Source organism: Triturus cristatus, chromosome 9, assembly GCF_964204655.1.
Source record: "Triturus cristatus chromosome 9, aTriCri1.1, whole genome shotgun sequence".
Classification (NCBI taxonomy): Eukaryota; Metazoa; Chordata; class Amphibia; order Caudata; family Salamandridae; genus Triturus; species Triturus cristatus.
Window position 1 is genome coordinate 24,197,164 of NC_140592.1, and position 24,900 is coordinate 24,222,063.

Sequence of the window (24,900 nt, forward strand, 5' to 3'; positions counted from 1 at the left end):
GCAGCCCTAGTCTAAGCCCCTTTACCATCCACTGCATCCCTAGTCTAAGCCCCCTTACCATCCACTGCAGCCCTAGTCTAAGCCCTCTTTGCATCCACTGCAGCCCTAGTCTAAGCCCCTTTACCATCCACTGCAGCCCTAGTCTAAGCCCCCTTACCATCCACTGCAACCCTAGTCTAAGTCCCCTTACCATCCACTGCAGCCCTAGTCTAAGCCCCCTTAACATCCACTGCAGCCCTAGTCTAAGCCCTCTTTGCATCAACGGCAGGCCTAGTCTAAGCCCCCTTACCATCCACTGCAGCCATATTCTAAGCCTCTTACCATCTACTGCAGCCCTAGTCTAAGCCCCCTTACCATCCACTGCAGCCCTAGTCAAAGCCCCCTCACCATCCATTGCTGCTCTAGTCTAAGCCCCCTTACCATCCACTGCAGCCCTAGTCTAAGTCCCCTTTCCATCCATTGCAGCTCTAGTCTAAGTCCCCTTACCATCCACTGCAGCCCTAGTCTAAGTCCCCTTACCATCCACTGCAGCCATATTCTAAGCCTCTTACCATCCACTGCAGCCCTAGTCTAAGCCCCCTAGCCATCCACTGCAGCTCTAGTCTAAGCCCCCTTACCATCCATTGCTGCTCTAGTCTAAGTCCCCTTACCATCCACTGCAGCCATATTCTAAGCCTCTTACCATCCACTGCAGCCCTAGTCTAAGCCCCCTTACCATCCACTGCAGCCCTAGTCTAAGCCCCCTTACCATCCATTGCTGCTCTAGTCTAAGCCCCCTTACCATCCACTGCAGCCCTAGTCTAAGCGCCCTTACCATCCATTGCAGCCCTAGTCTAAGCCCCTTTACCATCCACTGCATCCCTAGTCTAAGCCCCCTTACCATCCACTGCAGCCCTAGTCTAAGCCCTCTTTGCATCCACTGCATCCCTAGTCTAAGCTCCTTTACCATCCACTGCAGCCCTAGTCTAAGCCCCCTTACCATCCACTGTAACCCTAGTCTAAGTCCCCTTACCATCCACTGCAGCCCTAGTCTAAGCCCCCTTAACATCCACTGCAGCCCTAGTCTAAGCCCTCTTTGCATCAACGGCAGGCCTAGTCTAAGCCCCCTTACCATCCACTGCAGCCCTAGTCTAAATCCCCTTTTCATCCACTGCAGCCCTAGTCTAAGCCCCCTTACCATCCACTGCAGCCCTAGTCTCAGCCCTCTTTGCATCCACTGCAGCCCTAGTCTAAGCCCCCTTATCATCGACTGCAGCCCTAGTCTAAGCCCCTTACCATCCACTGCAGGCCTAGTCTAAGTCCTCTTACATCCACTGCAGCCCTAGTCTAAGCCCTCTTTACATCCACTGCAGCCCTAGTCTGAACCCCCTTACCATCCACTGCAGCCCTCGTCTAAGCCTCCTTACCATCCACTGCAGCCCTTGTCCAAATCCCTTACCATCCACTGCAGCCCTAGTCTAAGTCCCTTTACCATCCACTACCGCCCTAGTCTAAGTCCCCTTACCATCCACTGCAGCCATATTCTAAGCCTCTTACCATCCACTGCAGCCCTAGTCTAAGCCCCCTTACCATCCATTGCTGCTGTAGTCTAAACCCCCTTACCATCCACTGCAGCCCTAGTCTAAGCCCCCTTACCATCCATTGCTGCTGTAGTCTAAGCCCCCTTACCATCCACTGCAGCCCTAGTCTAAGTCCCCTTTCCATCCATTGCAGCTCTAGTCTAAGTCCCCTTACCATCCACTGCAGCCCTAGTCTAAGTCCCCTTACCATCCACTGCAGCCCTAGTCTAAGCCCCCTTACCATCCACTGCACCCCTAGTCTAAGCCCCCTTACCATCCAGTGCTGCTCTAGTCTAAGCCCCCTTACCATGCACTGCAGCCCTAGTCTAAGCGCCCTTACCATCCATTGCAGCCCTAGTCTAAGCCCCTTTACCATCCACTGCTGCCCTAGTCTAAGCCCCCTTTCCATCCATTGCAGCTCTAGTCTAAGTCCCCTTACCATCCACTGCAGCCCTAGTCTAAGTCCCCTTACCATCCACTGCAGCCCTAGTCTAAGCCCCCTTACCATCCACTGCAGCCCTAGTCTAAGCCCCCTTACCATCCAGTGCTGCTCTAGTCTAAGCCCCCTTACCATGCACTGCAGCCCTAGTCTAAGCGCCCTTACCATCCATTGCAGCCCTAGTCTAAGCCCCTTTACCATCCACTGCTGCCCTAGTCTAAGCCCCCTTACCATCCACTGCAGCCCTAGTCTAAGCCCCTTTACCAGCCACTGCAGCCCTAGTCTAAGCCCCCTTACCATCCACTGCACCCCTAGTCTAAGTCCCCTAACCATCCACTGCAGCCCTAGTCTAATCCCTCTTAACATCCACTGCAGTCCTAGTCTAAGCCCTCTTTGCATCAACTGCAGGCCTAGTCTAAGCCCCCTTATCATCCACTGCAGCCCTAGTCTAAATCCCCTTATCATCCACTGCAGCCCTAGTCTAAGCCCCCTTACCATCCACTGCAGCCCTAGTCTAAATCCCCTTATCATCCACTGCAGCCCTAGTCTAAGCCCCCTTACCATCCACTGCAGCCCTAGTCTAAGCCCCCTTACCATCCACTGCAGCCCTAGTCTAAGCCCCCTTACCATCCACTGCAGCACTAGTTAAAGCCCTCTTCGCATCTCCTGCAGCCCTAGGGGTCGCCCCTTTCCATCCTTTGCAGCGCTAGTCGAAGCCTCCTTGGTATACACTACAGTGCAACCTTGACCCCACTAGTAATTTCCCCAAACCCTAGTCTAAGCCCCTTTATAGTTCCTGCCATATTAGTTTGAGCTCCTTCAATCACCTACACTCTAGTTTAAACATCATCTGTAGCCCTAAGTCACCCGCTGATGTTCCCTTTCTATGTCTCGTGGCCCTACCACAGGCCCCATCTGCATCCTCTGACCTCTGACCCCGCATCTGATCCCCCTTTCAGTCCATTGCAGCTCTAGTTCCCAGTCTGTTTATTCCCTGCAGTCCTAGGGTATGTACCTTTGGGGCCCTAAACCTTCACTTCTGTATTGCTGCAGGCTAGCTTGAGTCCTCTTTATATCTGCCCCAGCCGCACATAAGCCGACCTTGCATGAACTGTAGCCCCAGTTTGAGACCCCTCTGCGCCCCCTGCAGGACAAGGCCCGGCCCCCTTTACATACACTGATCCTTTAATGTTATCCCGTTTTCCGGTGCCTATGCCGCTCCTGTTCAGTCCTGGCCTGGGCCTCTTACTGTCCTAGGCACACCTGGCCAAGCGCCGCCCCTTGGTATCTCACTGCCTGAGCAGTAATTGCACCAGGCCTGCTTGCTTCATGTCTGTCTCTCCCCCCTGCCGCCTTTAGTGGTGTTTGAGCTCCATAGGATTGTTGGCTAGTTAGGTTCTCTCCCTATTTCTTTGACGATAACAAACAGACGCCACTGACTCGTTATTCCATGTTGCTTTCTCCACCCCCACACCTTTTTCTCAATAGCTGCTGCTCCTTCCCTTGGTGGTGGGAGAAGCTGAGAAGTGAGTTTGAAAACTAGAGGCCCCTGTGTATGCGCTCTGTGCTGTCTACTGGCACCTTGCAAGCATAGCACTGGCGTGACTGAAAGACAATTGAAAAGGGGAAGCAGTTTAAATTAGCAATTAGAGCACATGGCATTATGGGCATGCAAATGAACCCTGGGGGGCTTTCTCAACATTCTAGTTACAGACTATTAAGAATCGAAGCCGATATGCAGCGAAACAGAATTTGTCAATATTGCAGTTGTTCGCCGGGCGCAACACAATATTTATGCTAAGACAAAAAATTACACAAAAGGAAAACGTTGCATTTCTCCCAAACATTTGAAACTGGACAGTTGGGTTTATCTCGTGTACCTGCAATGGAATCCATGAGTCCTGGGATGGAAAAGTCTTTTTTTCACTCTTCAAAACAAAGTGTCCACACAGCTATTGATAATAGAGAGTAACTCATGATAATAATGCTCCCACTTCCTCATGGCACTGCTGCCCCTCCCCCTTTATTACATTACTGCCCTGCCATCTTCACAACACTGCTTCTGTCCTTTCAACCACGTGATTCTGCTCCCCTTCCGGATCGCATCGCACTCCAATCAACCCTATTCCAGCCCACTTCAATCTGTCCCACACTACCCCAATCCACACCACCTAACCTTTTGGAATCTATCCCACTCCAATCTATCCTGCTCCAATCTACCGCCTTCAGTCAACCCCATCTACCCCACTCCAATCTACCTCAATCTACCCTACTGTCAACCTACACCACTCCAATCTGCACCATTCGTATTTACTCCAATCTACCGCAGCCTACCCAACTCCAACCTACCCCAACCTATCCCACTTCAATCTATCTCACTCCAATCTACCCAACCCCAATCTACCCCACTACAATCTACCCTAATCTATCCTACTATCAATCTACACCACTCCAATTTACCCCAAACTACCCCACTCCAATCGCCCCACTACAAATTACTCCAATCAACCCCAATAAAATCTACACCACTTCAATCGACATCAATCTACACCACTCCAATCTACCCAATCTACTCCAATTTACCACAACCTACACCACTCCAACCTACCCCAACCTATCCCACTCTAATCTGTCCCACTCCAATATACACAACCACAATTTACCTCACCCAACCTACCCCAATCTACCCCACTCGAAACGACCCCAATCTGCCCACTCCAATCTACCCCACTACAAACTACCCCAATCAACCCCACTAAAGTCTACACCACTTCAATCTACACCAATCTACACCACTCTTTTTTACTCCAATCTATCGCATCTTACCCCACTCCAACCTACCCCAACCTATCCCACCCAAATCTATCCTGCTCCAATCTACCCAACCCCAATATACCCCACTACAATCTAACCCAATCTATCCTACTATCAATCTACACCACTCCAATTTACACCAATCTACCCAATATGTCCCCCTCCAATTTACCCCAATCTATCCCACCCAACATACCACACTCCAATCTAACCCACCCCAATCTATCCCATCAAATGTACCACAATCCAATCTACCCCAAACTACCCAACTCCAATTTACCCCAAACTACCCCACTCCAATCTACCCCATTACAAATTACCCCAATCAACCCCATTAAAATCGACACCACTTCAATCTACACCAATCTACACCACTCTTATTTACTCCAATCTACCGCAGCCTACCCCACTCCAACCTACCCCAAACTATCCCACTCCAATCTATCCCGCTCCAATCTACCCAACCCCAATATACCCCACCCAACCTACCCCAATCTACTCCACTCAGTCTACCCCAATATATCCCACCTAACCTACCCCATCTACCCCACCTAGTCTAACCCACTCCAGTCCACCCCATCTACCTCACTTCAATCCACCACAGTCTAACCTACTCCAATACACCCCAATCTACCCTTCTCCCATCTACCCCTTCCTACAGCACTCCAATCTACTCTCTCTACCCCACTCCAATATACCCCACTCATCCTACCTCAATCTTTCCCACCACAATCTTCCCCACCTCAGTCTACCACACTCCAATCTACCTCACCCCAGTCTACCACACTCCAATGTACCCACCCCAATCTAACACACCTAACACAACACTAAATCTAGCAATGAACTCACCCACATCTACCCCAATCTATCTCACCCCAATCTACCTCACTCAATCTACCCCACCCAATCTACCACACTCAACCTACCTCAATCTACCTCACTTCAGTCTACCCCATCTACCACATTACAATCCACTCCACTTCAATCTACCACACTCAAATCTGTTCCACTGTAATCTACCCCAATCTATCCTACTCTAATCTACCCCACTCCAATCTACCTCACTCCAATCTACCTCTCGCAATTGGACCCCACTCCAATTACCTCAGTCTTCCCCACTCCAATTAATCCCACCCCAATATTCTCTAATCTACCACACTTCAATATACCCCACCCAATCTATTCCAGTCTACCCTATTCCAAGACCCCTTACCCAACCTACCCGACTCCAATCCACCACACTCCGATCTACCCCAGGCTACCCCACTCCAATCTACCTCATGAGAATCAACCCCACTCTAATTTACCACGATCTACCCCACTCCAATCTACTCCTATCAATCAATTAATCAATCAATCGACATTTGTAAAGCGCACTACTCACCCCTGAGGGTCTCAAGGCGCTGGGGGGGAGGGGCGCTGCTACTACTTGAACAGCCAGCTCTTGAGAAGTCTCTTGCTGAAGGTTAGCAGGTCCTGGTTCTGTCGCAGCTGGATGGGGAGGGTGTTCCAGGTCTTGGCGGCGAGGTGGGAGAACGATCTGCCTCCGGAGGTCACTTTTCGGATGCGGGGATGGTGGTGAGAGCGAGGTCGGCGGAGCGGAGCTGGCGGTTCGGGGTGTAGAAGGTGAGTCATCTGTTGAGGTATGTGGGTCCGGTGTTGTAGAGTGCCTTGTGAGCACGGGTGAAGAGTTTAAAGGTGATCCTCTTGTTGACGGGGAGCCAGTGCAGGTCCCTCAGGTGGGGTGTGATGTGGCTGTGGCGGGGGATGTCTAAGATGAGGCGTGCAGAGGCGTTCTGTAATCGCTGTAGTTGTTTCAGGAGTTTGGTTGATGCTCCTGCGGAGAGGGCATTGCCGTACTCCAGCCTGCTGCTGACGAGGGCCTGGGTGACCGTCCTTCTGGTTTCAGTGGGGATCCATCTGTAGATCTTGCGAAGCATGCGGAGAGTGTTGAAGCAGGGGGATAAGACGGTGTTGACTTGCTTGGTCATGGAGAGTGATGAGTCGAAGATGAACCCCAGGTTGCGTGCGTGGTCGGTGGGCGTCAGTGCCGCTCCCAGAGTGGTCGGCCGCCAGGAGTCATCCCAGGTGGAGGGGGTGGAGCCGAGGATGAGGACATCCATCTTGTCCGAGTTCAGTTTCAGTCGGCTGTTCTTCATCCATTTGGCGATGGCCTTCATTCCTTTGTAGAGGTTGGTTTTGGCGGTGGAGGGGTCCTTGGTGAGGGAGAGGATCAGCTGGGTGTCATTGGCATAGGAGATGATGTTGAGGTCGTGTGATCAGGCTATATGGGCGAGCAGTGCCATGTAGACGTTGAACAAGGTCGGGCCGAGGGAAGATCCTTGGGGTATCCAACCCAATCCGCCACACCCTGACTACTCCAATATACCCCACTCCAATCAACCCCTGCAATCTACCTCACCCTACCCCACTCCCATCTACCCCACTCCAATCTATCCCACTCCAATGTACCCCCCTCCAATGTAGCCCACTCCTATTCACCTCACTCCAATGTACCCCACCCAACCTACCCGGATGTATGACGTTACAACGCACACTTTTACAACGCATGCACTTACAACGCATTTTTTACAACGCATAATCCATTACAACGCATGACATTACAACGCATGACACTACAACGCATTTTTAAAAAATACCTTTACAACGCATTTCCATTACAACGCATACTACCTTTACAACGCATACCATTACAACGCATAATATTAAATTACATTTAAGGTAAGTATTAGATAGTATAGGGGTAAAAGTTACTTTTCTAACTCCAGGGGTTGCAACAGTAGGGTAAGTGTTGGATAGTATAGGGGTAAAAATTACTATTCTAACTCCAGGGGGTGCAACAGTGGGGTAAGTGTTGGATAGTATAGGGGTAAAAATTACTATTCTAACTCCAGGGGGTGCAACAGTAGGGTAAGTGTTGGATAGTATAGGGGTAAAAATTACTATTCTAACTCCAGGGGGTGCAACAGTAGGGTAAGTGTTGGATAGTATAGGGGTAAAAATTACTATTCTAACTCCAGGGGGTGCAACAGTAGGGTAAGTGTTGGATAGTATAGGGGTAAAAATTACTATTCTAACTCCAGGGGGTGCAACAGTAGGGTAAGTGTTGGATAGTATAGGGGTAAAAATTACTATTCTAACTCCAGGGGGTGCAACAGTAGGGTAAGTGTTGGATAGTATAGGGGTAAAAATTACTATTCTAACTCCAGGGGGTGCAACAGTAGGGTAAGTGTTGGATAGTATAGGGGTAAAAATTACTATTCTAACTCCAGGGGGTGCAACAGTAGGGTAAGTGTTGGATAGTATAGGGGTAAAAATTACTATTCTAACTCCAGGGGGTGCAACAGTAGGGTAAGTGTTGGATAGTGTAGTGTAATATTATGCGTTGTAATGGTATGCGTTGTAATGGTAGTATGCGTTGTAATGGAATGCGTTGTAAAGGTAGTTTTTAAAAATGCGTTGTAGTGTCATGCGTTGTAATGTCATGCGTTGTAATGGATTATGCGTTGTAAAAAATGCGTTGTAAAGGTAGTGCGTTGTAAAAGTTGCGTTGTAAAGGTTGTTCCCCAACCTACCCCAGTCTACCCACTCCATTCTACCCACCCCAATCGACCCCACCCAATGTACCCTGCCCCTTTCTACCCCAACCTTCCCCAATGTAACCAACCCCAATCTACCTCACCCCAATCTAACTCACCCCAATCAGCACTAATCTACCCCACCCCAATCTGCCCCAACCTACCCCACCCCAACCTACCCCACCATAATCTGTCCCAACCTACCCACCCCAATATACCCCAATCTACTCCACTCCAATCTACCTAACTCCAATCTACCTAATCTAATCCACCCCACCCCAATCTATTCGCTTTTAATCAAGGGTAAAACACATTGCCATAGGCAATAGCTCTTGCAGAGGAGAGACCTATTGGATTTGCCAATGCTTGTTTTTAACCATGGACAGCACCTTCAATAAGGAGAGGGCATGGCTGTGCCAGGGCCAGCGCCTCCTCTCTGGGTAGTCTTATCTTATTTGTTTTCGATTAAAGGAGAGTGCACGCGTGCTTGAGCCATGCGTCCTCCTTGTTTATACTCTCTTGGTTTCTTTGGCGATGAAAGAAAGCGGTGACCATGAGTAACGATTCAAGAACTCTTGCTACTAGCGTTAAAGGTGCTTGGTACTGCCCCAAAGGTCTCAAGAAGTAGTGCGCTCTTGTAAATATTAAAAAAGGTACAGCGCTAGAAGAGATGAATGGCAGTGCTCTAGCCTGGCAGGTGTCACCTTGGGTTTAGCTTCTATTGCTATCCATGCAGCATGTACTGTTGTAAAACTCTCAGGTGGTGGTAGGGTCTGGACTTACCTGTGGTAGTGGCCACTCCCAAAAGGAATAAAGGTAGTAGAAATAGAAGAAGAGTTCTTTGTAATGCTCAAGTCTCACAAGATTTTGTTTTGTGAGGTTTGGGATGGTTTATGGGTGGATATTTCTGGCTGCCTCCAGAGGAGGTCAACTATGGAGGAGGAAGGACGCAGAGCGGTCTCTGAGAAGAGACACACTGATGAGGACCCTGGGGTGAAGACAGTGGGGCAGGAGGATCCCGTGGGACAGCATTCCCCTCCCCTTGTCCTCATGGTCTTCACGAGAAGTTAAAGAACGCAGTGTCCCAGGGGCGTAACACAGGCCCCCGCATTCCCCCGCATTGGGGGGGGGTCGCGCTCCAGGGACCCCGATACGCCTCGCTCAAATAACACACACAGAAACAATGGGACATACACGCATGCATATTAGCCACGCACAGACAACTCAGGCCTGCTCTTGGTATTACTGTATTTAAGTTTTGTGTAGCGCAGTCGGAATGAGAGTGGGGAAACAAACAATACCTGAAATTACCCCCGCCCTCCGCAACCACGTGAATCCTGCTAGGCTGCCCGGGGGGGTTGCGCAGCAGCCCTCCTAAAAGGGCGGCCGCCTTAGTGCCACAGGAAGGCACTGGGGGTAGACGGTCTTGTCCCTGGGTCCGGTGGAGGAAGGAGGGGGCAGGGGTATTTAGGCTGTCCCCGCCCCTTCCTCGCCCTCTTGTCCCTCTCGTCTCGCCTTGACCGCTGGTCGCAGCTTGATCGTCGTGCGCCCAGCTGCCTCGGAACATTTGTGCGGTATGTTTACCGGTTACCCTCCCCCCGCCCCGAGGGATGCTCGATTGCATGGGCAGGGCCACCCACTCGGGGTACGAAGCTAACCTGTTCTTGGCCTGCTTCACCCTGGCCTTCTTTGGAGCCTTCAGGATCGGGGAACTGGTGGCGCGATCTAAGACAGACACCTCTGGGGTGGCCCTGAATGTGAATGACGTAGAACTGGAGTCTGGTTGTCTCAAAATAGTCATTAGGCAGTCCAAAACAGACCAACACGGGCAGGGGAGGATGATCGTGTTACGCAGCCTGGGTGATGCAAGATATTGTCCGATAGCCTGGGTCAGAGCTTACTTGCCACTTCGCCCGCTGGGGGCAAGCTACCTACTGGTGCATCCGGATGGTCTCCTGGTCACCAGGTTTCAAGTTGACCACATCTTGCAGGCTTGCTTACGGCTGTCAGGGCAGGCAGACGGGACCAAAAGATTCAGCAGCCACTCCTTTAGAATAGGGGCGGCGACCACGGCTTTTCTAGCAGGCATGTCTTCAGAGAGTATCAAGAAGGTAGGGCGTTGGGAGTCGCAGTGCTTCAAACGATACATCCGGCCCTAGGAGTGGACTTCAGGGCTGGGGGGCACTTCTCTGGACTTGTACGAGTTGGTACTTGGAGAGAGGCATATGCCACTCTACTTGCCGTGTCCTTTTTTTTTGTTTTTGATTTAGATGTATATATGTTAGATGTGTTGTGCTGTGTGGTAACAGTTGCAATAAATAAACGTTCAAACAATCATTTCTTTATTTATTAGGAACCAAGGTGTGGGTAATTGGCCATTCAAGCATCTCGAGACTGGCGCAGTGGGCGGAGGTCAGAGAGTGGCAGAATGGCTTCCTCGCCACGGACATCACGTGGTTGGGATTCCCGGGCTTACGCTGGAGTGGATTGACAAGGAAATTGAAGCAGAGACTCGGGGGGTGGGTGGCCTCCGCCGAATCTATTGGTGGTACACCTGGGTGGAAATGATTTGACGACACTAGGGAGGAGAGCTTTGCTCCATCACATGAGGGACACTTTCAGCCAGTTGAGCAATATGCTGGGGTCGTGCGAACTGTGGTGGTCAGAAATTACACCACGGGCGGTCTGGAGAGGAGCCCGCACAGAGGACGCCATCGAGGTGTCAAGGAGGAAAGTTAATCGCGCCATGCGCAGCTTCACGGAGCAAAGAGGTTTTGGCTTCATCAGGCATGGTCTTTTACACGCCAAGTCAACGGGGTGTCTGGAGGGAGATGGGGTGCACCTCTCAACTCTAGGCATGGATTTTTTTCTACTGGACCTCGGGGAAGCCTTGGCAGCTGCGGGTTGTAAGCAAAAATGGGTAGTCTGGGTGGGGGGCCCTGGTAGTGACGGTGGCCACTCCCTAGGCTGTGGAGGAGTTACAGGGCGATCCAGAGTCTGCACATACCAAGGGGTACTTCATGCAGCAGCACAGCGGGGTGCTAAGCCAGGATACCCAGGGATGTCTTAGCGTTGTCCCCTGGAAGAACTACGGCGCCCCGTTAGCTGACGGGCGGTTGTGGGTCTGAGCAACCGGGGGCTGCCATGAACGCTCCGCCCACCTCTCACGGGGGGGGGGGGGGGCGTGAGTAAGCAAGTGGACTGGTGGTTCAAGGATGGGAGGGGTGGCCCCTTCCAATATTTGGTATACACCAATTGGCGACTGCCACGGTGTACTTTAGGCTTATCAGACGGGCAGGCGGCATAGCGGCTGGCCTGCCCTGGGATCGCCCGTAAGATAACCCACCATGTTTGCATATTGGTTATGCTAATAAACCTGCAGCAATATTTCTCCACTTACAAAAGGTGTCATGTGGTTTATTTATATACTTGTGTGTTATGTGACAACAGTTGACGATATTGGTACTATGCGTCTTGCGTCGGAAATATTTTATAGTCCGAATAGTCGTGTTGTTTATCCGGGCGCAAGGGCTCGCCTGGCCCAACTGAATGAGTGGTAGCTGCTCTCCGTGCTGGCCTGCACCTGGGCCTACTTGTGTCCGCTCACACAAGTCGGAGCTGGGGTGCCTCGCAGCCTCTGGACAGCGAAGATGGCTCATGCTCCCGGTTCCCTCCCCCTGAGACAACTTAATGACAGTCTGTGTCTGAAGCCGCTGGCCGCCCTTTCAATTATGTGAATTCGCACCCTAAGGAGCCGAGAGGCCCCATACATACTGCTCACAGATTTCCTTATTGATGAAAGTGAAACTTCGCCTGCCCTCTTTACTACATCGTGAGCGGCAGGAGAGACCCGCTGCCATCCTGGGACCCCAATAATAAAGAGGTTAGTAAAAAAGAATCCAGTTCCAAAGAGCAGCACTCTGCGTTTGTTTAGAGGTATATTTTTCGCCCTTTGACCAAACATTTGCATCTAACCACATTTTATGAATGGAGCTGTATTCTTGGTTTTAATGAGTCGCACTGGTTTACATTGGTGACGACTTCTGTAGCCAACAAGAATGTTGACACATTTAGGGTCTGTAAAGGGAAAGGAATATTGGTGGAAGCTATGGTCAAAAGTGTTGTCATTTTGTAGTGCAGTCTATGGACTATGAGAAAGGCTGGTTACAAGAAGGTATGAAACAATTACATTTGGGGGAAAAAACTATTATGAGCTACCTTTAAGTCGTTACAAAGCGTCGCACACAAGGCAGTGACATGTTATTAATAAATACCCTAAAAGCCTAGAAATTCACACATGATCAAACTGAAAACCTGGCAGCTAGGCCCATGCCAGCCAGAAACCAGAACACCCACCCCCTAACTAAAACAACTTACTGAAACTACACAAATGAGTTCACTGGCTGGCGAAAGACCGTTTTTCCGAGCAGGGAGAGACACAGCAGAATAAACATAGGGCTCTCTCTGGCGCAGTTAAACAACATCCGGTTGCCTCCTCTGGGGCAATGGCTCCGACCAACTTGCCTCCCCAGTTAAGTTGGTGTGCTCAATATCCATCTCACACAACCCGCATGGTGCAGCTGAGGTCATCTTCTGAGCAGCGGCAGTGCCTGCCTGCTCTCTGCTGCTGAGCACTGCAGTCACGCCGTCTGTATCAAGTTAGTTCCTTCCATTTCTGATGCTTTCCAGCAGTTTTAAGACCTTCTAAAAGTTTCTCGTTGCTCAAATGGGTGTCATTTCTGATATTTATATGTTTCCTGCGTTTTCATTGTTTGATTTTGCTTGTGATAAAGTGTCACTCATAGTCGTTGAATGTCACTCATAATTACACTGAAACCATGAAAATGTCACACATAGCAATCTGAAACCTATTACGTAGGACCTCGACCAACTTTGGAATGATACATCGGGGGGCTAGGCTGAGCACTTGCTTTTATGGTGACCGACCGTTGCAACCCGACACGGACCCTGCCCGTGGCAATGCCAGCCGCCAGGCATGATTGAGGCTCACCATCGAAGCTCAGCTAGCTGCAGTCAGGGAAGTATGTTCTGGGCAACCACCAACCACTCTGGCGCCCGCCAGGCAGTCCATGGATCAGTCAGCCGCTTGACGGGTTGGAGCTGGTGTCGCAGGATCTCATCCATTACGTCGGCAAATGTATCAGAAATGTTCGGCGGCCGTGCGTGAGTGAATCATGGCATGTCTATCACATTGTAACAGTAACAGAGCTCATCCAGCCCCCAAGCCTGCTGTGATCAGCGCGCTGCTGCTTTCTCAGTCATTAAATCGTGTATTTTAGCAGCCAGCGCTCCAGGCAGCTTGAAAGCTGAGGAGGTGCTACATGCCTGACTTTGCATTTCAGTGCGGTGATGCGGACCACCACACTGAAATGCGTTAGTCTAACCCTTGATGCGTGGTACTTGGCAAGGCTTCCCTCACTCAGCGGAGCCAGCAAGTGGCAAGCCTCTTCATCATGATGGTGTGCACGCCCGGCCTCGTAATAAACTAAATGGTGCGCACGGCCGGGCCGGGCCTCAGAGGTTCTTCTTCATTAATTAAATGGTGCTCAAGTTCAACTGTGCACGTGTGGGCTCCGGACGGGCCTCTGAGGCTCTTCAATATTTAAGAGGTGGGTCGGTGGCGCGCAGTTGTCTCTGCATCTGGGCAGTCTTCAGGGTGGGACTGGTGACCAATGCCATTGTCACGCGCATTCCGGAGCGCAATTAAAAGTGTGGGTGACTTGAGATGAGGCATCCCAGGACCCAGCCATGCCAGAGACTGGGAAGGACCATCCGTCACTGGCCATCATTTAAATTATTACTAGCCCCTGCCTGGCTAGCCTTGCCCTGTCTTCTGCTGCCCGCTCGTGCCTGCCTCTGAAGCTGCAGGCCAGGCCTCAGCCCTCAGGTGAGTTTGTCCGAGGCAGGAGTGGTCCGCGGGTGGTGGCGAGGACGGAGTCTCAGTGGGTGGGATCGATAATTTGATAATTTGATTAGAACAATAACTGTCCTGTCTGTGTGCTGGTCATTGGTTGCAGTTCCTGGTGTTGATTTCCTAATAGTACCAGGCCTTTCCTGCATAGTAACTAACTCCTGATGAATTGCCCCCATTGCGTTGGTTCGGAATGAAGCAAGAGAACAATGAAGTGAGCGGTTCTTACCATACCCTGCTGGACCCTTTGCAAACCCATCTCCATTGACTTTCAACAAAGCAGGTTTTCGAACACCAAGAATGTTTGATAGCAAGTCTTCTCCGGGCTTTCAAGAGCGCAGACGGGCCAACTCTTGTCCTGGTCTTTGCACGGGCAGCGCCCGGGCAAATCCTGCGCTGTGGGTGCAGAAAGCACCTTTTGAAGAGCAGTGGGATTCAGTCCCCATCTCCTTAGGTGAACTGGAGCGAGGGCTTCATGGTCACCTCTTCCCTCCAGCTTTCCCAATGCACATCACAGATCCCACGCTGTGTATATTGCATTTAATAGGTCTTGCATACAGTCGCACTGTCAAACCAGACCTCTCTAATGTGTAGCGCAGCCGTCCATCAAGGAGACGGAAAACATGGTCATATTTCTTCCTAACCCCTACTGAGGCGTTCTGCAGCATTTAAAATGTTCTTAAGGCGGCAAGCAGGATTAAAAATGAACAATGTTTCCCAGATACTCAGTGCAAGATAAGGTGTGTGGCACAGACGTCTCCCGAGCAAGAAAGAGATCAAAGCAAAACAGCTGAAAACAGCTCGACTTCAATGAAAGGCTTCACTCAAGTCACTGTACAAGTAAGTAATGGGGATCTAGTGCGATAAATCCAAGTTCTGATACATTTACCCTTTTTTGAAAGATTAATAAAGCATAGGTCTGACCTAGAAAATGTTCTGTACAAACAAATCATGATTTGTTTGGGTTTTGTCTGACAGCTATTAGCATTTTGAGATTTTTTTTCCACCCAAACTAACATTGTTAAATGTGCGTATATCAGAAAACCATAATATGGAGGCTAAAACGATTCAATGGCATGTACCCCGGGCTCTGGCCGCAAATTCCCTATTGACACTCTTTACAGCTTTTAAAGATCTGACACTAATTATTAGTATAAACTTAGGCAGTTCAACAGTACTTTTTCTTATATAAATTAGAATGATGCAGCTTTAAGTAGTAGTTTTGAGATAAATATCATTTCACTTGCATACAGTGATTTTTCCCAATTTTGCAGCAGACCTAGAAAAGAACCTACCAAATGCAATGAAACTGTGCTGCACGTCTGGCTCTCTAACCGGACTCTTTCCTCAGGCCTCACAGCGCTGGACTAGAACTCTAACATTACCAAGAACAAGGGAAACCCATGGGTACTCATGGGTACTCAGGGACCAGAGTACCTTGACTCAGTGTCTGAGATTAATTCAAGGATTCTTCGGATCAGTGGCGTAACAAAAGCCCCCCAAAATCCGTGGTGTGGTGGGTCCCGAAGACCCGGGGGGCCTTTCCGGCACAGTGTACAGGCAGCGGCTAAGAGCTCCTCACTGGGCCCGGAGGGTGAGGGCCCCCCTCGAATTACTTTGCAAGGGGGCCCCCTCCAGTTTCGTTACGCCATTGCAGTGTGCGCTGCATTGAAGGCACAGGAACCTCCGTCTAAGCAGTAACCCTGGGCATAGTTCGCGAAGTAGCACTACCTCGCGTTGAGAATCTCGCCGGGATGTTTATTTTCCACGCTCGCGATCGGCAACTTGATGTTACTGATCGTGAACAAGGAAAAAGTCTCGCCGGGATGTCATTTTGCTTGCTCGCGGTCGCCAACTTGATGTTGAGGACCGCGAGCAAGCAAAAAATGACCGCTGCACTACGCTACCGCTACGCTACGCATGTTTGCACTGTGCTACGTGCAATTCGCATAGTGCGAAGTAGCGCAAACTTCGCAAACTACGCGAGCGTTGCGTAGTGCTTTGCCCAGGCTTACTAAGCAGACCAAGGCGTCATCTCCGGTAGGAGTTGAATCTGAACAGAGAGGCTGTAATACTCAGGCTGCAGACTCTTCTGGAGCAGGAGGTGACAATCAGGTCCCTGGCGGACATTTCCTTTGAATTTCTTAGCGCGTCTGCTAGCTCCTCACCTTCTGTAATTTCGTCAAGAAGACACACATGGATGCGATCTCAGAGGGTTGATGCAGCTCAGAAGGCTATGTTAAGGCATCCACCTTTTACTGGATCTAAATTACTTTCCCAGCTGGAGTCGTTGATTAAAAGATTAGCTCATGGCTCTCCCTTCACCACCATGAAGAGGCTGTTGCTTCCCAGGATGAGAGGCTTTATGTCACTAGCGCTGCTGGAATATTGCAGGCAGGAGCTTCCTCCATTGGCCATTCACTCTCTACATCATCGGAGGCTGCAGAAGTCAATATAACTCAACAAACCGGTGTATAAATTAAATGATTGCTGAGAGAGCACGTAACGGGCTAGAAGTTCCAGAAGGGTGGCATGCCTTTTGTTTCTGTTCTGAGAAGGAAGACATATGCTCTGCCCCTCTGCCCACGCTGAAGTTTCCTCAAACAAAATCTTTTCATAGATCCCAACCTCCTTGTCTAAGAGTTCATGGTGCGATGGAATGTCATTGGGCTGGTAAACCGGCATCCATCCCTCTCGTAAGTGACCAGACTGCATGTGAAAATGGTAGCATGGTGTTTTTTTGGCCCCAGCACACGCGGAGTCCTGTGTGCATGTTGAGGTTTAAGCCTCAGCTTGACCACTAGAACCAGGGAATGGCGTTGAGGACAAGAGGGCCACCAAAAGCGTGGTCTCTAGTGGACAAGAGAGTACCACATGTGTCATTCCGGACATAAGCGGCAATGGCAGCATGCTCTTACTGAACGGGCACTATTGAAAAGGCCTTTTTACCTGATCCAAAGTGAAAGCTTGATGCCTGCAGACCCGCTCGTGTAAAGTTCCATTGAACGAGTCATGCCAAGATCTTGCGCTGACATGCCTGTGTGCATGTTGACTGTGTGTGTAAGTAGGGTAGCAGGACCCCAGGCTGTTTGCGGGTGTGTGAATGCTGAAGCCAGAGAGATTCATTTTTGGTTGCCCTGGTTTGACACGGCACAAGATGAAGGGTTGATACAGCCTCCCAGACAGCAGAAGTGTGTGGCCTGCATTCCTGAGCTGAAGCCTGTAGGCCAGACCTTGAAGTGTGGAAGGGTGGAGACTGGGCTGGCCTTAGAAATCCCATTGTAATCTTTTTAGCAGGGGTTGCTGAGTAGTCCTTCCTGAGCACTACAATTTGGTTAATGGTGTGAGTCAGCAGATTCTGTTTTCAGATTTAGTTATGGGTGGTGGGTGTGCACCCCTGAACCCTCATACTCCTAAAATGCTCAAATCATGCCCCACCGCGACACGCAGAGTTCTGCAAGCGACAGAGTATGTTTTGTGATGCTGTTCGCGTTAATTTTCAGTGCCGGGTGTTTGTCCCGTGCTGTAAAATCAGCACAAATGGTATCATGTGCAGCACAAGAGGGCACTGCTGCTCGAGTAGATGTTCTACTCGAGCGGCAACTTTCTCAACACAAACAGAAGATTTCTCAACGCGAGCGGTCACGACCATCTGCGGCCGCCTGCGTTAAAAAATCTCGGCAGGAGGTGGATTTTCCATGCTCGCCAACTTGACATTGTTGAGCACGAGTGAGGAAAAAAACTCTGCTCTGCTTTGCAACTCCACATGCTCCGCGGAGTGTGGAAAACTCTGCAAACTCCGTGAACGGAGCGGAGTTCGCTGCCCAGGCCTGCTCCTCTTGTCCGTTGCCCTCAATTATGGATTAATAATATTTCTTTTCGCTTTTCTGGGATTCATATAGCAATAAAAAATAACTTTTTGTCTACTACAGAACACAGTACAGAACCTGTTCCATGTCCAGTGGTATGGGATAGTAGCAGTCCAACTCAATGCGGGGGAGACCCCTAGCCTGCCTTACCCACAAACTACAACCAGATCTTCACTTTAATCAAAGTCCAGCTTGAAAAGCTCAACTTTTAGGAATGTGTTTAATGGCAGGTAGTTGTGTCTGGCCCTCAAGGTCAGGTTCAGCGCACTCCACAACCTTAGGCCATGAACTATTAGGGATCTCCTTCGAAGGGTCTTTTTTAAAGGTTTTTTGATTAATCCGGAGTGATGTAATCAATTGAAGGGTCCTTCTAGAGAAGTTTATGGGAGCAAATACTTGCATGAATCATGGCCTTTTCTTGCAGGACGCGTTGTGTGCAGTACATGTATGTTTGAGCGTGATGCAGCCGGTGTGGTGATGTCAACGCTGGCTTCTCTTGGCCACATCTTAGGAGACCCAGGCACACTCTAGTTACTTGACTCTACAATCATTGCACCTTTCTGCTGGCAATATCTCGGGGCTCCCCGAATACATTATATTTGAACATTCGCAGCATGCTATTGCCAAAGATCTGGTCGGTTTCACACCGTGTTTTGAATGCACCAAGGATGTTGTATGTATGTAAGAATGTATGTATGGATGAATGTTTGGTATTTCTAAAGCACAAACCTAGCTGACTAGCAACAGAGCGCTGCACAGGGGGCAAGCCCCATTGGTAGTGCACAACACAAGATTACCAGGATTAAAGATTACTTCTGGGCATTGATCCACATAGATAGAATATTGGTCCATGCCAACCCTCCTGGGAGCTCGCGTGCGTGCAGCGCTGGGGGTAGGATGTTTGGGTTTTCTAACCTCAGCCCTTTCCTCGTCTGTTTATGGTTACGGTGAGTGTGCGTTGCTGTTGTGTTCTGCTTCATCTGTGTGTTTAAATATAATGCCATCAGTCTGAGCTCTCTTATTCAAGGGATTTGTTTGAATCCTGCCAGGATGTGTGCACTTATGTTACATATTTTCTATACAAACAATCTGCAGTTTTTGGCGGTACGCCTGGGCTGATGGACGCCCTTCTCAGGGCACGTGGGTCCTGGTTCCTGTCCGTGAGAGTACTCTGGCATCGCTTCAAGACTGCAAGGCGACACTGCTGTTCGCTGATGGCACAAGGCTCACTGGCTCCAGACCGGGGTCCGCAGTCCCAAACACTGGCGAGAAGTGGGCGTTTCTTGATAGGACTGGTTCACATGGAGGTTCACCACCATATTGCCATCTTTGCCTTGGGACTCTGCTTCTGAGCTGGTACAGGGCCTTCAGTCGCTGCCCGACTGCTGTGCGCTTAGTTCAGTGGGAGAAGACCAGGGCCACTGGAATCATGCAGCAGGGAAGAGTCAAAATATGAGGCAAGAAAAGGAAAATTATGCAGCAATATGTTTATATTTTGTGATAGTATTACCTCATTATTTTATCATTTTTAAGCTTGTTAATATTATCTGAGCATTAGCAGTACCTAATTAGTACCTGTTTAACACTCAAATATAGCAATAAGATACAGAAAGGTGACCAGACAACCTTTGGAAAGGGCCCTCCACTATGTGGCACCACGTGTTGCTGCGTTTTTACAAACTTTTGAACCATTTGAGCTGGAGACAAATAGTTTCTGTTGTTAAAATCTGCAGATTATGTGGTAGATGGTGGATTATGTTGTAAACCTTAAACTGCAGCACAATTGCATAATTCCAGTGGCCCTAGAGAAGACTAGTTCCTGTGCCTCATTCATAGTGTCAAGCACTGGCGAGAAGATGGAGTTTCTTGGTGAACTGACAACTTTGGAGGTGCACCAGTGCAGTGCCAAATCCTTTATTGATCAGGACCTGCTAATGGGGCAGGTGCAATGGCTCACTGCATTGCCATACTGTCGAGCTCTTGCTTTGGTCGGATGATCATGCTATCATCAGGTATGCTGGCACGTTCTTGAGCAATTTATGGCATTTTGCGTTGTTCTTGTGATGCAAAACGCCCAAGATTACACCATTATACCACCTCGTGTAACTGAGACGTCCATTGGGTAAGAATCCTATCACAGGAGCACAGGAACAGCACATAAGAGCAGAACAAGAACCGCTGTCATCACGCCCGAATTTGCTCATACCATTATCCAGACTTAGATATTGCTCAGTCATGGGGAGTTTTGGGCTTGTCGTCGGCCATGTTACTGACCGAAGAAGCTCAACTTTACGGATGTCATGAATTCTGCGAGTAGAAGCAGTTCCTGAAGCACTGCAGAGATTTCTGAGGAGGCCCAGAGCTAAAAAAAAACCCTCTTCTATAGCCCTACCTGGAGTCCTTTGCCTGCTGCATGTATCTTAGTCCGGCACAGCACCAACATAGTTGACACCCTTTCAGAGCTGAACGGGCCATGGTGTAACTAATGACTTATATTTATGAGTAAAAGCTGCTTGTGGCCCACCAGTCGGCAGTCCGAGAGTGAAAGCAAAACTGGGAAGGTGTTCATTCTTTTTCTTTCCTTTGCCACTCAGCACACTGGCCATGCCATGTGGTCTCAACTGAGGCATGCTGCATCCTCGGCTACCGAGGATGCCTTTGTCCTGACTGCCTTAACCTCTTCTGTGCCCATGACGAGATAGTCTCGTCATGGAGCACGGTCGCGCTGTGCCCATGACGAGACTATCTCGTCATGAAACCCGCCCACTAATGTAACGCCCGGCACAGGAGGGGGAAAGGGCGTGGCACAGAAGGGGTTAAGCCAGCTTCTCCACTCCGTCGGCTACACTGTTTTCCAAGGTGGGTACCTCAGCTGCTTCTGACTGCCACAACACATCATCAGCTCCTGCTGCAGCTGGGATTCCCCGCCCATGACATGCTCCTACATGTTAGCTTCACAGCCTTAACACGCTTCTGTGAGGATTTTGGTGAATTATATGGTATGATTGTGTGACCTTACTGTGTAATACACTCTCAAAAACGGTATTCGGTCCAGTCAGGCTCATTAGCAAAAGCTTTAGCTCAGCCCTGGGTACTAGTGGCTTCGAGCAGCAAGACTTAAACAAAGGAACGAGTGTAAAGCATTTAGAAGCACCAGACAACGAAATAAAGTCACACAACATGAAAGAACTCTGACACCAATGTATAAAAAGAGATTTAATGTTGATACATCTTTATGGACCAAGATGAACTAAATCATCCAAAGGATTCTGGAAATGTAGATTTTTAAAGAAAACGTAAATCTCAGTCCAACCACAAACAAGCATTGGTAACCATAAAGTTTGAAAACTTTTGAAAAGTTTGTAAGAGTTGTATATGGCTACTCCAGTCTGATTGGGGTGACCAGATGCAGCAGAGAGAAGATCAGGGGGATCACTAGGGACAGTTGCGTGTCCACTAAAGTGTCTCCCAGTCCATTTCTGAACTTTAAAACACGACCATTATTGGTCCATGGATTGGTCCTGATGCTGAGGATACAAGAGATGGAGAATGCTCAAGGATGCTCTAGATACCGTGCAGTTGACAGGGGTATCCTTGAAGTTACTCCTGAGTCCACGGGTCAGGATTTTGGCCTCAGAGGTCAGGGTCCCTTGAAGTACTCTTAGAGCCAATGGAAAGCCAGCTACTGCTGGGCCACCAGTCTCCGATTACAGGGAGTCCTGTGGTATTCTTTGGTGGTGGCTAGTGTCCCTCTTGAGTGACTAATCTGGGCTCAGATGACACCCCCCAACCTGGCAGGCTCTGGTGCAACTTGTGGTCATTGAGTATGTGTCTCTTGGGGCACCCAGCGGCAGTCACTTGTGATTCTCTAGAAGTGGCTACTGACTCGCAGAGTTGGGCAACTTCAGCATTGACGGCCCTGGTGCTGGTTCCAGGGTGTCAGGCATCTAATCCTTGTAGTTTCTTTTTTGGTCTTGAGGTTGGGTGCAACTTTTCTTAAAGCCAGGAGCCTCAGGCACAGTCCTCTCTCTGCTAGCCCCAGGTGTGGCAGGTGAAGGCAAGCAGACACTGCAGCCTCTCTTGCCAGGTCCAGGGGTCAGCAGGGCAGTCCTTCTTCAGTCCTTTCTCCAGTTCTGTCATGATCGGAGATTCAGGGTGTAAAGGGTGCCATATTTATGCCCAGAAAGTGTATTAGTGGGGATGATGCAGTCACTAGCCAATTGGCTACCAGGATTCTTCCAACCTAGTGACAACTTATGGCTAAGTGGGGCATCTATCAATCCCAGAGTGCACTATTCCTTTCACTCTCAAGAAGTATGAACACTTCCTTGGTTGTGACGAGGTTGGTAGCCCACTCTAGAGGTGTGGCTACCTGTGAGCTGCACACCCACGGGAAAAACAGTTTGGGGCACTGGTCTCCCCTCTCTGTTCCCATTGCCAGTCTGTCTATCTGAGCAAAGGCTGTGGGTGCCATGTACCCTTCAAAGGCGACTACGCCTTTGAAGCTTTCCTTTCGGGCCAACACCCTGGATGGTTTCCTGAAAGGGGGAGGTAACACCTCTCGGCTGTAGCAGGCTGCTATTGTTCTCAAGCGTGGGAGTCGTTGACACATCTTCCCAGGAGGGCAGAACGCAGTCTGGTGGCCAGCAACTGTGAAGGCCACTGGATAAAATGGGCAACAGAGAGGCAACTTTCCAAAAGTGGCATTAAATTTCACTTGAGTATCAAGTCGGGTTTAATGTCACGATTAATTTGTTTCTCTGAAGTACCAAATTCGGTGGTCCCACTCATAGATTAGCAGGGCTGGAGTGCCAGCCTGTCACCCTGTACTAGCCAATGGGGCTCCCTAAATTTCCACAGAAAAACAACAATTTGAGAAGTGCTACTGTTAGCTCAAATAAAAGTACATGTCCTACTTACTAATATACTGATTCTTGCCTCGGGCCTCCATAGGTCTTCCCTAGGGGAGACATTTATATTGCAAAGGGAAGTGGTGGATTTGCCAATAGTTTAAAGTCGAACTGGCAGTTTTAAAACTGCTCTTCCTGGCTGCAGTGGCAGGGTGGCGACATTTTATACTCTGTCCCACACAGGGTGGCCCAATCAGTCCTGCAACCCTGTATGGGTACTCTGGGGCATATGTATCAAGGAATATTTTTGCGATTCTCAAATAGCGATTTTTAGAGAATCGCTATTTGAGAATCGCAAAACAAGATGTAATTAGAAAATAGCAAATTTTTTGTGATTCCCTCACATTCCTTAATTGGAACTCACAAATTGCGAGTCGCAATTAAGGAATACCTTCCCATTCATTCCTATGGGCCAAGAGGCCCATAGGAATGAATGGGAATTGCGCACACAATTTCAAGGATGCAAGAGTTCCAAAAGACACCCTGTTGCACCCCTGAAATGTGCATGTGTGCACATGTGGCGCACATACATGCCCAAAGGGCACTTTGAGAAAAGCAAAAAAGTGCTTATTTAAAGGAAATCGCACATTACCACCAACATGAAGTTGGTGGTAATTTGCGATTCCTTAAGGCAATATCGCAATTTACGATGCCCACTAGCATAGCATTTAGGGAATCGCAAATTGCGATTCTCTAAATGCTTGCACAAAATAAGGAATCACAATTTTTGCGATTTCTTATTTTGCCAGTAGGTATTTGCCTACTTACATAGCACACAGCTAAATTGCGATCGCAAACGCTGAAATTCTGCGAATTTCAGCATTTGCGAACGTAATTTAGCTTGATACATCTGGCTCTCTGTCTTACATGTCCTGTGTACCATATACCAGAGATTTATAAGTAAGTCAGATTATGCCAATTGGGGTAGCCAAATCAACACACATTTTGCAATGTGTTAGGCACTGAGGTCTGTATCCCATCTCTACTGCAGGCCAGCCTGACACCAAGTTGTGCTTCCCGCTGCCTGGTGTCAAACCAGCCCGGTGCAGGCTGGTGGTGCTCCTGCATAAGAGAGGATCATTTCTAGGCACTTGAAATCACACGGATAATGCAGCTCACAGCCAGGACAACACAGCTGGTGTTCTGGTGCACTTAAGTTGCTTGTTGAAAGAAACAGAAATAACTGGGCCTCTATTTCAACATATTATGGCCTCATTTACTGCAGAATCCCCTGAAATAGACTCTTGTCACCACCAGTTCAATATTGGCTTTTGGGCATGAGTTTGTGGCATCATAGCATTGCCACAAGCGCTGCTGCTCTGCAAGGCCACACTGTTGTTATCACGCATGGGCACTTTTTAACTGTGAGCCGCACCTCTGGCTCCTTTCACCATGGCCGGTGTCCCCTCCAGCAATCCATCTGAGCTGTCGGGTTCCCCATCGTCTCAGGCCTGAGAGGGAAGACTGGGTGTTGATCTATGTGGCACCTGAGATGCAAGATGAGAGCTGCTAGTTCATCTCTCTGGCAGGTGAATACTCCTCATGCTGTTTTTTTCTCTCATCAAAATCGACCCCCTTCCCTTACATCTTGGCGGTGGTAGCTCAGCCTGCCCATGTCCCACCCCTTGGCCACCAAAATTATGAATGTGTCTTACTTTGCGGAAGAAAGCAGGGTGCCAACGAATCAACTGGCGCGTTCTTTGCCCACTTCAAGGAGCTGGCGAACACCTGCACACTGCATGGCAAGGACAAGAAAACCTAAGTCCTAACCCAACCCT